This window comes from Citrus sinensis, chromosome 3 (assembly GCF_022201045.2).
Source record: "Citrus sinensis cultivar Valencia sweet orange chromosome 3, DVS_A1.0, whole genome shotgun sequence".
Lineage (NCBI taxonomy): Eukaryota > Viridiplantae > Streptophyta > Magnoliopsida > Sapindales > Rutaceae > Citrus > Citrus sinensis.
In genome coordinates this window covers 24,749,854-24,763,743 of record NC_068558.1, presented here as the reverse complement: position 1 = coordinate 24,763,743, position 13,890 = coordinate 24,749,854, and positions in this window count along the sequence as shown.

Genomic DNA, 13,890 nt, shown 5'->3' with positions numbered 1-13,890 from the left:
CAATGGTACTCTTAGACTCTGCATTGACTATAGGAACATCACACCCACATCAACCATCCACATGAATCAGCCTAGTAGACTTTGTCATAGCTACCTTCAAGAATGACATGTCAAACCCCAAAATCTCACTGGAAGTAGTGACACTCTCACAAAGAAATTAAACCCAATAAAAATAGTTACTCCAATGAATGGTAATTGAGAGAAAATAATAAAGAAATGATATCACATTATTGCGGACCGCCCAATTCACTAACTTGGCCCAATTCCGGAAAGTTCTAGGCAACTCTAGCACATTGAGCTTGTAAATACTCTAGAATTCTCCTTACAATTCCAGCACATGTAAATAGCTAGGAAGTGGTAGAATTCTCTAGAATCTCTAGAGCTTGGCAAGCCTCCCCTATAAATATGGGATGGCATTAGGCATTTGTATCCAACAAACACAACAACAAGCTTTGTAAGCAACTCAAACATTGTAATCTCTCTTTGTGCAATACAAGCTTTCTCATTCGGCTCCATTGCTCTCTTCTCTAGTTCGAGAAGCTCTAGGTTTACTTAGCAACATTCAACAAAGTTGTCTAAGTGCCGCACGGGTTAGCTGCGTAAAATACTCATCCTGTGACAAGTGGTATCAGAGCTAAGGTTTGCAGGCACGCAAGTTAGCTCACGAAGCAATGGCCAACCCTTCGAACATAGCACAAGAGGGTGTTGTTGGTGTGGATGTCCACTGGAACCAAGCCGCGGTCGTGAGGGAGAACGCGCCCAAGGCAAGACTCGTGGCAAGTCCAAGGCCCCATCCGTGGATGCGTTGGAGCCTCGTGTGACTACTCTCGAAATCACATTGTCCGCCGCTCAAGAAAGCCTCGAGGGATTGGAGGAACGAGTGGACGGTCTCGAGGGAGAATATGCCGAGTTCACGGTGGCAACCAAAGCTCTCATCCAAGAACAAGCGAATACTCTCCGAGGTGAGTTTCGCTCTTTTCATGATGAGTTACTAAAACTTTGTAGTTTTGTTCAGAACGAACTACGCGTTGTCCGTATGGAAGTGGATGAAGTCCGCTCGGATTGGGCATGGCACAAGCGCACACTCTCCGCTAGTCCAGCTTCCGCAAACTCGAGTGATGCGCACTGCATTGACGTGCCGAATCCCGACACCTACGATGGCACACGCAATGCCACAATCGTGGACAATTTCCTCTTTAGGCTTGATCAATACTTCGATGCCATGGGTGTCCGAGACGAGGCATTGAAAGTGGGCACTGCACCCACCTATCTTAGAGGCGCTGCACAACTATGGTGGCGTCGCAAGCATGGCGAGATGGGCAAGGGCATTTGCACCATCAACACTTGGGCCGACTTTAAGTAAGAACTCCGAAAGCAGTTCTCCCCAAGCAATGCGGAGAAGGAAGCGCGAGCGCGCTTACGTCGCCTCAAGCAATCGGGTAGCATTCGGGACTACATCAACGAGTTCACTACCCTTATGTTAGAGATAAGCGACATGTCCGACAAGGATTCACTCTTCTACTTCCAACATGGCCTCAAGGATTGGGCCAAGACCGAGCTTGATAGGCGTGGTGTTCAAATACTTGACGACGCCATCGCCATTGCGGAATCGCTCACCGAATACTCTACCCAATCCAAGGACAAAAAGGCCAACCAAGGCAAAGGTGGGGGAGAGAGTCGCAAGGACAAGGGCAACAACCGCAAAGATTGGGGGCAGAAAAAGCCGCCTAGCAACAAGAGCGGGCAAGGAAAATCGGAGGGCAAGAAGGAGGCGCCAAAGCCGCGAAGCCCATGCTTCATATGCAACGGTCCTCATTGGGTACGCGACTGTCTGGAGAAAAGGTCGGTTAACGCTCTTGCTGCCCAACTCAAGAGCAACCCCACAATGTCCACGGAGGAACCCCAACTCAGCATGGGTTCTCTCCAACACCTTGGCGCACTCAATCGCCAACAGCCCGCACTCGTCAAGAAAGGGCTCATGTATGTAAGCGCAAAGGTAAACGGTCAGTCCGTTCGCGCACTGCTAGACACGGGAGCAACACACAATTTCGTGTCCGTAGACGAGGCCAAGCGCTTAGGCCTCAAGGCCACCAAGGAAGGAGGTACAATGAAGGCAGTAAACTCACCCGCCAAGCCAATTGCGGGAATTGCACAAGGCGTGCACATCATACTCGGTACGTGGAGCGGAAAGCTTGATTTCTCCATTGTGCCCATGGACGACTTCAAGATGGTCCTCGGCATGGAATTCTTCGACCAAGTCCATGCCTTCCCGTTGCCCGCTACAAACTCCCTAAGCATCCTCGACGAGAGTAAGGCATGCATGGTTCCCACGGAATGAGGCAAGTTCGAGGAGAAGACACTCTCCGCCATGCAATTCAAGAGGGCTTTCAAGAAGGACCCAAGCTTCTTGGTCTCCATTCGGGAACTAAACGATGAAGGAAATAGCAGAACGTTGCCAAGCCAAGTCCCTCCGCGAATTCAAGTCGTCCTCAATGAATACAAGGACGTGATGCCTCCAGAACTTCCGAAGAAGCTCCCACCTCGGCGAGAGATAGATCATGCAATCGAGCTGGAACAAGGCGCGAAGCCACCAGCCTTGGCGCCCTACCGCATGGCGCCACCCGAATTAGAGGAGTTGCAGAGACAACTTAAAGACTTGCTGGACACAGGCTACATTCGCCCCTCAAAGGCCCCATTCGGTGCACCAGTGCTCTTCCAAAAGAAAAAGGATGGATCGTTGCGGATGTGCGTCGACTATAGAGTGCTCAACAAGATCACCATCAAGAACAAGTATCTGATTCCATTGATTGCGGACTTGTTCGACCAGCTTGGCAAAGCGCAGTACTTCACCAAACTTGACTTGCTCCGGGTACTACCAAGTGCGTATCGCCAAGGGAGACGAACCGAAGACAGTGTGCACAACAAGGCACGGGTCTTTCGAATTCCTTGTGATGCCTTTTAGCCTTACTAATGCACCTACCACATTTTGCATGCTCATGAACAAGGTGCTCCAACCATTCCTCGACCGCTTCGTGGTCATGTACCTGGATGACATAGTGGTGTATAGCACCACGCTCGAGAATCATGCCCAACACTTGCGACAAGTCCTCCAAGTACTCCGAGACAACGAGCTCTTACTCAAGTTAGGGAAATGCTCGTTTGCACAACAAGAAGTGGAGTTCCTTGGCCATAAGATTGCGGGCGGGAAGATTATGGTGGAGAACGCCAAAGTAAAGGCCATCCTCGATTGGGAGGCTCCTTCGAAAGTGCCCAAGCTTCGCTCATTCCTTGGGCTGGTGAATTACTACCGCTTCATCAAGGGCTATTCGGCCAAGGCGGAACCCTTGACGTATATGCTCAAGAAAAATATAACGTGGCATTGGTCCGAAGAGTGCCAACGCGCATTCGAGGAGTTGAAAAGAGCAATTTCGGAGGAACTTGTCCTTGCTCTTCCGGACCACACAAAGCCCTTCGAAGTCCAAACGGATGCCTCGGATTTCGCCATAGGAGGAAACCTCATGCAAGAAGGCCACCCTATAGCGTTCGAGAGTCGAAAGTTAAACGATACGGAACGCTGCTACACGGTACAAGAGAAAGAAATGACAGCCATCATCCATTGTCTAAGAGTGTGGCGATATTATTTACTTGGCTCTCACTTCACGATTATGACGAAAAACGTCGCGACAAGCTACTTCCAAACGCAAAAGAAGTTGAGTCTGAAGCAAGCACGGTGGCAAGATTTTCTAGCAGAATTCGACTATCGGCTCAAGTACAAACCAGGAAAAGCCAATGTCATTGCGGACGCTCTAAGCCACAAGGCAGAATTGGCGAAACTGAGCATGAGACAACCGAAGTCCGACCTTGTCTCACGCATCAAGGAAGGCCTCCAACAAGATCCGCTTGCAAAGGATTTGCTGGAGAAGGTGCTCGAGGGAAAGACAAGGCGATTTTGGCAAGAGGAAGGCATCCTCCTCACCAAAGGAGATCGGCTGTTCGTGCCAAGGTGGGGAAACTTGCGAAAGGAAGTAATCAAGGAGTGCCACGACTCTAAGTGGGCTGGTCACCCAGGAATCGAGCGTACCACCGCCCTAGTTCAAGCCTTGTATTTTTGGCCGCACATGAGGGACGACATCGAGGCATATGTGCGAACTTGTCTTGTGTGCCAACAAGACAAGGTGGATCATCAACTCCCAGCGGGATTGCTGGAACCGCTACCACTAGCAACAAGACCATGGGAAAGTACCTCCATAGACTTCATCACATCGTTGCCCAAGTCCGAAGGTTGCGGAAGCATCATGGTCGTTGTCGACCGATACAGCAAGTACGCCACATTCATTGCCGCACTAATCGATTGCAAAGCGGATGAGGCAGCCCGCCTATTCGTCAAGCACATTGTGAAGCTTTGGGGAGTTCCAAGGAGCATTGTGAGCGATCGAGACCCTCGGTTCACTGGGCGTTTTTGGACTGAACTCTTCAAGATGTTGGGGACAGATCTCAAGTTCTCGACAAGCTTCCACCCATAAACGGATGGGCAGACCGAGTGCATTAATGGCCTCCTCGAGATGTACTTGAGGCATTATGTGAGCACTCACTAGCGGGATTGGGCGAAGCTACTCGACATCGCCCAATTTTCTTATAACTTGCAGCGAAGCGAGGCTACGAGCAAGAGTCCGTTCGAGATCATCATGGGATTCCAGCCCATGACCCCCAATACCATAGCCTCGACTTACGGAGGGAAAAGCCCCGCGGCACACAAGCTCGCCCGCGAATGGCATGAGGAAACGGACATCACGCGAGCCTACCTCGACAAAGCCGCGAGGAAAATGAAGAAATGGGTGGATACAAGGAGACGACATGTTGAGTACAAGGAAGGTGATCAAGTCATGATCAACCACCTACCCCAACAATTCAAGACTTTGTGAAAAGTTCACAAGGGGTTAGTGAGGCGGTACGAGGGACCCTTCCGAGTTGTTCGATGTGTGGGCAACGTCTCGTATCAACTCCAACTTCCGCCAAGACTCAAGATCCATCCGGTCTTCCACGTGAGTCTTCTCAAGCCATATCACGAAGACATGGGAGAACCAAGTCGCGGAGAATCGAGGCATGCGCCAACCGCCGTTGTCACCGCGTTCGACAAAGATGTGGACTACATCATTGCGGACCGGGTGGCTTCGAGGAGGGGCGTGCCAGCACATAGTGAGTACTTGGTGAAGTGGAAAAACCTCCCCGAGAGCGAAGCCACTTGGGAACGTGAAGATGATTTGTGGCAATTCGCTGAGCACATCCAACGCTTCAAGCACGAGAGCGCGACGAGGACGCCGCGAGCTTAGGTGAGGGAGGATGTTGCGGACCGCCCAATTCGTTAGCCCAATTGCCCATAATTTCGGGCTAGAGAGCCAACACAAGGCCAAGAGTGCTAGCTTGGCCCAATTCCGGAAAGTTCTAGGCAACTCTAGCACATTGAGCTTGTAAATACTCTAGAATTCTCCTTACAATTCCAGCACATGTAAATAGCTAGGAAGTGGTAGAATTCTCTAGAATCTCTAGAGCTTGGCAAGCCTCCCCTATAAATATGGGATGGCATTAGGCATTTGTATCCAACAAACACAACAACAAGCTTTGTAAGCAACTCAAACATTGTAATCTCTCTTTTTGCAATACAAGCTTTCTCATTCGGTTCCATTGCTCTCTACTCTAGTTCGAGAAGCTCTAGGGTTACTTAGCAACATTCGGCAAAGCTGCACAAAATACTCATCCCGTGACAACATGCTCTCACCAAGATGAAAGAAATATGCCCTCAGCTTAGAAATAATATGATCTCAAGTCAAACAAAAATGCTAGTCAACCCACTTTATTTATCTTTTTTTTCTTTTTCTTCTTTTTTTCTTTCTTCTTCTTCTTTTCTTTTTTTTATTTTTTATTATGCATCACTACATCTTTTTAGCCGATATAACTAGCTTCTACTTCAGACTATAGTTCTCTAAAATCAAGAAGGACTTTTATTAGAACATAACGTAGGTTAAGGACATGGCTAACAAAGAAGGGAAATAAGGAAAACAAAGTGTATGTTTGAGAAAAAATGCAGAGGATTTTTTTTTCTTGGAAGTTGCAAGGTGGATTTCACCTATTATTGTTATTATTTTTTTTGAAACAACAATTTTTTTTTTTTTGCTTTTGTTGGGCATAACTTCACTATACAAAATATTTATTTACATTTTTCTCAAACATAAATAGGTGACGGAACTTGGAAGATATTGGATAATACTCCAAATCGGAGTGGGTCAAGATGATAAGTTTGACAAAGAAAAGTTATATATATATATATATATATATATTTTAAAGGCTCAAAAGGGTTAACTATGGATATTTGATAAAACAGATGGCTAGAAAGGCTCAAACGGATCAAAGATGGCCTTTCCATCGTCTTTTAGGGCTCTAAATAATCTTCCATATCTACTAGTTAGATGAGCCTCCATATGTAGCAACACACATTTTTTTTTAATTTTACAATTTTTTTTAAGGGTTAACTCAAAAGAAATCTAGAGATCGTGTATACAATAATAAACTATTAAGTTGTATAAAGAATGAGCAAAAGGGTTACTCTCCAAGAAAAATGATAGGCTCAAAAACTCACTTGGTACTTATTATGAAATGTTCATTCCTTCAAGCAACTCATATTTGTCTCCGACATCAACATGTAGAGTAGCAAACATAGTGTAACATCACTTAAGACCAAAGATAATACAAATACTAAAATTTGAAATTAATCATGTCATCCAATGTTAAAACAAATCACACAATTTTTTTTTCCAAACAACATCCTACCCCCCAACCTATTCTAAACGTGAAAGGAAAATATGTATGCAGAAATGTGAAAATGATGCAGAAAAATTAATTAGAAAAGTTACATTTAAAATGATAGAAAAAGAAATGTTTTTTTTTTTTGACTAAGAAGATGCGTTTCTAGAGGCACTAAAGAAAAATATATATTTATAAAGGAGAAATTAAAAAGAAGAAGAAAAATGAACATCAAAACTTAATAAAGAAAAAGAAAATGTCTGAATTTTTTTTTTGGAATTTTTTTTGAATTTTTTTTTCAAACGATGAAGATGTGTTTCTAGAGTCATTACACTCTATATTCAGCCATCTTCAACACAAAAAGTTAACAACAGTTAGTTTCAACAACAAAAAAATCAGTAAAATCTTAACCAAGATTCCACAATTATCAACTATTCCCTCCCCCCAACCAGAACGAAATATTGTCCTCAATGTTTTAAAGGAAAGAAGTAGAGTTTAGAAGACATCACCTGGGTGGTGCAACAAAGAAGAAAATATTTACAAGCGGAGAGTTAAATCTAATTTGTACTTCTTACTACGGCTACTATTACCATCATTATTAGGATGCTCTAACACAAATGTCCAGGGGTCTAGCTCCGGTCTATAAGCTTGTAACAGATCAAGTAGCTCATTAGCAGTGTGAGCACAAATAAAAAGCTTTTTGGAATTGGAAGGAACGAAATAATTTTTTATTGCATGGTTAAGAAATGCAATAAAGCCATCATAAAAATTATTGACATTTAACAAACCGATGGGTTTCTGATGAATGTGCAGATGGGCCCAAGATGCTAGTGTGATAAGTGCCTCTAGTGTTGCAAGATCTCCTGGAAGGAAAATAAAAGCATCAGCATGATTAAGCATTTCAGTTATTCTTTCTTGCATACCTGAGATGACTAACTCTTCCCCAGTCGATGAGTCAGACAAACTGCTCAAAGGTTTTAGGACTCTTGGGATGATGCCTATCACTTGGCTTCCTCTGACAAAAGCTGCTTCTGAGACCATTTTTGATAACCCTCGATTACCTCCTCCATACACCAAGTGTAATTTTCTCGCTGCTATGCTTCGACCAAGATTTATGGCTGCCTCAACGAACGCTTTATGTTTGCCATAGTTAAATCCAGAAAGCACACAAATGTTCTTGAATTGTCTATTGAGAGTAGCTGCCATTGGAATACTTCTCAAAAATAATTTGTGAGTACTTGATAAAAAAAATCACATTTAAGAGTCTTGGTGACAGTGGGTCACAGTTGTGTATGAGGTAACATGTCAGTGTCAAATAACGTGTAAAGCACATGGCTCGCGAGTCAAAAAGGAAAAAGGAAACAGTAATAAAATTATTAAAGACAATAATGCAAACAATAAAACAATAGTGAAATAAAATAACAGTAAATTGAAAGGATATTTACAGGTAGTTGCGACTGTGGCTTATATCTTCCTCTAGTTTTACATCCAGAAACAACTTGAATGCTCTCTATGGGTCGAGGATAGGCTTCCCATCTAATTTTCTTATAAACTGGCAAACAGGGTTGTTTATAGTCAGATTCTTGAGACTATATTGTGCATGCTCTTTCTGGAATAATGGCCATAACTGGAGAATCGCTCCTTGCACATATCCACTGGGATGCGTTTCAAGAGACAGGAGGATATCATCCAATGACTCCTTATTCAAGCCATCCCTAATGAATTGAATCTTATCTTCCCTGTTATCAGACAACATACCTAAAGAACATGGTTTTTTATCGCATCTCATTTTGGCACACTTATGACAAGCAACAGAAATTCTTCGAGCTCGTCATTTTCTTGCATAATTTCTTTTACCACAACCAGGCATGTATGCAATAAATTTTGGAGGTAACTCACCTGCCGATCGTACTTTAGCCTCGATTAACCAACGAATGTCAGCAGGTATGTTATTCTTCATGAGCAATCGCATGCATTCGGACCGAGCTTTATAGATCGTAAGGAGGGCATTATGAGGAAGTGAAGGGAATCGCTTGTGAAGCTTTGCTAGAGTCTCGTTTCTGTCCATACCTTCGCCTCAGAATATCAGTTATTATGGGAAACTGAAGTAACCGACTTGATTGTCACGGAGTACCGTCATCCGCTACTTCACCGGGGTAACAAACTAAAGCACACAAACAGAAAAACAAATTAAAACACACAAAGAAAATAAAATCGTCCTCTTATTGAATTTACCTCAAGCTCCAACTGGATGTCGTAAACACTTCTCTCAATGTCTCTGAGTTGGCTTTCTAAACCCTCAACATAGGCTACTAACTCTGGTGGCTGTAGAGCCCAAATGCAATGTGTTTTACAAAATTGAATCTGCCTTTTGAGATGAGTTTTGACACGTTGAAGTTGTTTAAGAATGTTCAGGAGGAACGGTCTAAGTAAGGTACTCATGATTAAAAATGATAAGAGAAAACTTAATAGTTAAACAAACACACTTATGCAAAAATAATTTCAATTAGCAAAAGAATAATAAAAAGAAAGAAAGAAAAATCAAATCAACAAAAAGAAAAAAAAATCAATTCAAATATGGTGGGTCACTCAAATTTATTTCGGTGTTTTCTCCATGTGGTTGGTACTCTAGATATGGCTTTAATCTTTGACCATTAACTTTAAACATGACACCGTTCTTTGGGTCCTTAATTTCAATTGCCCTATGTGGAAAAACAATATGAACAATAAAGGGGCCAGACCATCGAGAGCGTAACTTACCTGGGAATAGGTGCAAGCGAGAATTGAATAAAAGCACTTTCTGACCTGGAGTGAAAGATTTTCTCATAATTTGCTTGTTATGAAAGACTTTCATTCGTTCCTTGTAAATCTTGGCATTTTCGTATGCATCATTGCGAATTTCTTCAAGTTCTGCCAGTTGTAATCTTCTTTCTAAGCTGGCTTGCTGCATGTTAAAGTTGAATTTCTTGATGGCCCAATACGCACGATGCTTGAGTTCCACAGGTAGGTGGCAAGCTTTTCCATACACTATCCTATATGGTGACATCCCAATCGGGGTCTTGAAAGCCGTTCTATATGCCCATAATGCATCATCAAGTCTTAATGACCAATCTTTTCTGTCCGGCCTCACCGTCTTTTCTAATTTATGCTTTATTTCTCGATTGGAGATCTCAACTTGGCCACTGGTTTGCGGATGATATGGGGTTGCCACTTTGTGAGTGATTGAATACTTTCTCAAAAGAGCTTTAAATGCTTTGTTACAAAAGTGGGCACCACCATCACTGATTATTGCTCGAGGGAATCTAAAGTGTGAAATAATGTTGCTTTTCAAAAATCCTATCACCACCTTGTGATCATTGGTTCTACATGGAATTGCTTCTACCCATTTCGATACATAGTCAACAGTAACCAATATGTATTGATGGCCAAAAGAAGGGGGAAAGGGACCCATGAAGTCGATACCCCACATATCAAAAATCTCAACCACTAAAATTAGATTTAGTGGCATCATGTTCCTTCGTGTAATGCTCCCCATTCGTTGACACCTATCACATGAAGAACATAAAGTGTAAGCATCTCAAAATATAGTTGGCCAATAAAAACCACATTGTAAAATTTTCGTTGCTGCTTTCTTAGCACTGAAATGGCCTCCAGAAGCTTGTTCATGGCAGAATGAAAAGATATTTTGAATTTCATTTTCTGGGACACATCCCCTAACAATTTGATCTGCACAATACTTGAACAGATAAGGGTCATCCCAAAAGAAATTCTTTATTTCTGCAAAGAATTTAGCCTTGTCTTGCTTGGTCCAATACTCTGGAAGTTGACCTGTAACAAGATAATTCACAACGTCAGCATACCATGGTAATACTTCCACACTCATCAATTGTTCATCTGGGAATGACTCATTCAATGTTAATGATTCTGTAATTGTGTCAAAATGGAGGTGAAAGAGATGGTCCGCCACAACATTTTCTGTGCCTTTCTTATCTTTGAATTCCAAGTCAAATTCCTGCAAAAGTAACACCCAACGAATTAGTCTAGCTTTTGCATCTTTCTTTGTGAAAAGATATTTAAGAGCAGCACGATCTGTGAACACAATTATTTTACAACAAATGAGATAAGACCAAAATTTCTCTAATGCAAACACTACTGCTAGCATTTCTTTTTCAGTAGTTGAATAGTTTAACTGTGCATCATTCAATGTCATACTAGCATAGTAAATAACATGGGGAATTCGATCAACTTTTTGTCCTAATACTGCTCTTACTGCATAATCAGATGCGTCACACATGAGTTCAAATGGTAAGCTCCAGTTTGGGGCCTGAATGATGGGTGATGATGTCAACAACTGCTTTAATTTTTCAAATGCCACAAGACATGAATCATTAAAGATAAAAGGTACATCCTTAGCAAGTAAATTGCATAAGGGTCTAGAAATTTTGCTAAAATCTTTAATGAAACGTCTATAGAAACTAGCATGCCCAAGGAAAGATCTTACTTCTCTGACTGTTTTGGGTGGAGGAAGATTAGAAATGAGATCCACCTTGGCTTTGTCAACCTCAATACCTTTGCTCGAAATGATGTGACCGAGAACAATACCTTGTTTTACCATAAAATGACACTTCTCCCAATTTAAGACTAAGTTCTTCTCGATACATCTCTGCAGAACTAGTGTTAGATGATGTAAACATTGATCAAACGAGTCACCAAAGACAAAAAAGTCATCCATAAAGACTTCAAGGAATTGTTCAACCATATCAGAAAAAATGCTCAACATGCATCGTTGAAATGTAGTAGGTGCATTACATAATCCAAATGGCATTCTCCTATATGTAAATGTGCCAAAAGGGCAAGTGAAAGTAGTTTTCTCTTGATCTTTTGCTGCTATGGGAATCTGATTATTTCTTGAGTAGCCATCTAAAAAGCAATAAAATTCATGGCCTATTAATCTATCAAGCATTTGATCAATAAATGGTAAAGGAAAATGGTCTTTACGTGTGACAGAATTCAACTTTCTATAATCAATGCATACACGCCATCCTGTAGTCACTCTAGTGCTCTTTCAAAACATCCAACAACTTACCTTTTTGTTTGTCGTTTAGGGATGATGAAATGATTACCGGCACAATACTTTCTTTTCCCAAAAACGCATACTCCAGAGTGTTGGGCAATGATTTGAGCTCGAGTTTCGGTGGTGATGGGATGAGTTTCTTCTCTAATGGTGCTAGTTGTTCAACTCTTGACTTCCATTTATTAGTGTCCATGGATGGTGCTGAGTCAAGCAGGGCGTTGACCTCATCAACTGATCTGTCAATATCAAAATCCAAACCAAAGTGAGTTAAACATGTTTGTAAAGGATCATCACTAAGGTTTGAAACAAAAGTATCATCAACTAGTGCTTCTATTAAATCCACATCAACAATTCCATCATTTGCACCATGAGGTTGTTTGGCAATGTTGAAGATGTTTAGCTTCATAGTCATATTGCCGAAGGACAACTGCATATTTCCAGTACTGCATATTTCCACTCCTGCATTGAATGTGAGCATCCGTAGTTGCCAAGAAAGGTCGGCCTAGAATAATGGGGATGTGCTTCCTTGAATCCTGTATTGGTTGAGTGTCAATTACAATGAAATCAACAGGAAAATAAAACTTGTCTACCTGGATAAGCACATCCTCCACAATACCACAAGGTATTTTCGTGGACCGATCTGCAAGTTGTAACACCACTGGAGTTGGGTGTAATTCTCCCAGTCCAAGTTTCACAAATACCGAATAAGGCAACAGATTTACACTAGCTCCTAAATCTAACAAAGCATTCTCAATTGTGTGGTTCCCTATACTACATGAGATAGTGGGGGAGCCTAGGTCTTTGCATTTTTTGTTGGAGTATAGAACTAACGTTTTCTGTTAAAAATGCCTTCTTTTGAACATGCATATTTCTCTTTTTAGTACAAAGGTCTTTAAGAAACTTGCCATAAGATGGAACTTGTTTAATAGCATCAAGTAAAGGGATGTTAACACTTACCTATTTGAAGATTTCAAGAATCTCGCCTGTGGATTTTCCCTTTTTTTCATTTAGCTAACCTATGAGGAAATGGAGCTTTCGGAACATATTCTCGTGGGTTGGTTTCTTCTTTCTCCTCCGGTGATGATTCCTCAACATTCACAGGTACAATTTGATTTTCTTTTGTCATCGGCATCTCCACTTTGTTGTTGACTTCCTTTCCTTTTCACAAGGTCATGACTGTTTTGACCTCTCCATGCTGCTGTGGTGAACTTGTACTTGCTTCATGTACTCCTTTAGGTTTAGGCACTGGTTGACTCAAAAATTTACCTTTCTCAATAGTCATTGCCAAGGTCTGAACTGAAGAAGCAAGTTGTCTCACCGTCTTCTCGAGGCTTGAAACTGATTGGTTTTATGAATTGAAGCCTGCTCTCAACTCATTTCGTAGTCTATCAATAGTGCGGTTCTGTTGCTCAATCGTGGAATGAGTAAGATTCTTGAGATTCTGGAATGAATCCTCCCATGGTCTGGGTTGAGAGTAGTTTTGGTTCTGATTGTATGGTCTGAATGGTGGCTAAGAGGCTTGAGGAACTTGAGGAATTTGTTGCATTGGTGGAGCTGGAGTTGCTGGTCCATTCTGTTGGAATCCTTGAGACCATGAAAAATTGGGGTGGTCTCTCCATCCAGGGTTATATGTGTTGGAGTATGGGTTGTAATTTGATGGTTTTCTCATTACACTTATGGCATTGGCTTGATCGAAGTATGAGTCATGGTCATGTGGCTCCGTTGGTTTAGCAGTCGATAACGATGCTATTTGTCGAGAGAGACCTTCAATTATCGCTTTGACTTCTTTAATTTCTGAACTTGACTCGCCAATGTGAACCTCATTCACTCCCTTAATTCTTCTAGTATTCTTGAGCGATCGACTCCGTTGTTGGGAATTATCCGCTTGTCGCTGGAAGAATTTCCAAATCTCTTATGCACTTTTTGACATTAGCTCCCCTCCACTTGTTGCCATTAGCCATTCTTGCACATTCGGCAATAATCCCTCAAAAAAGTATTAGCATTGGTGCCATTTCTCG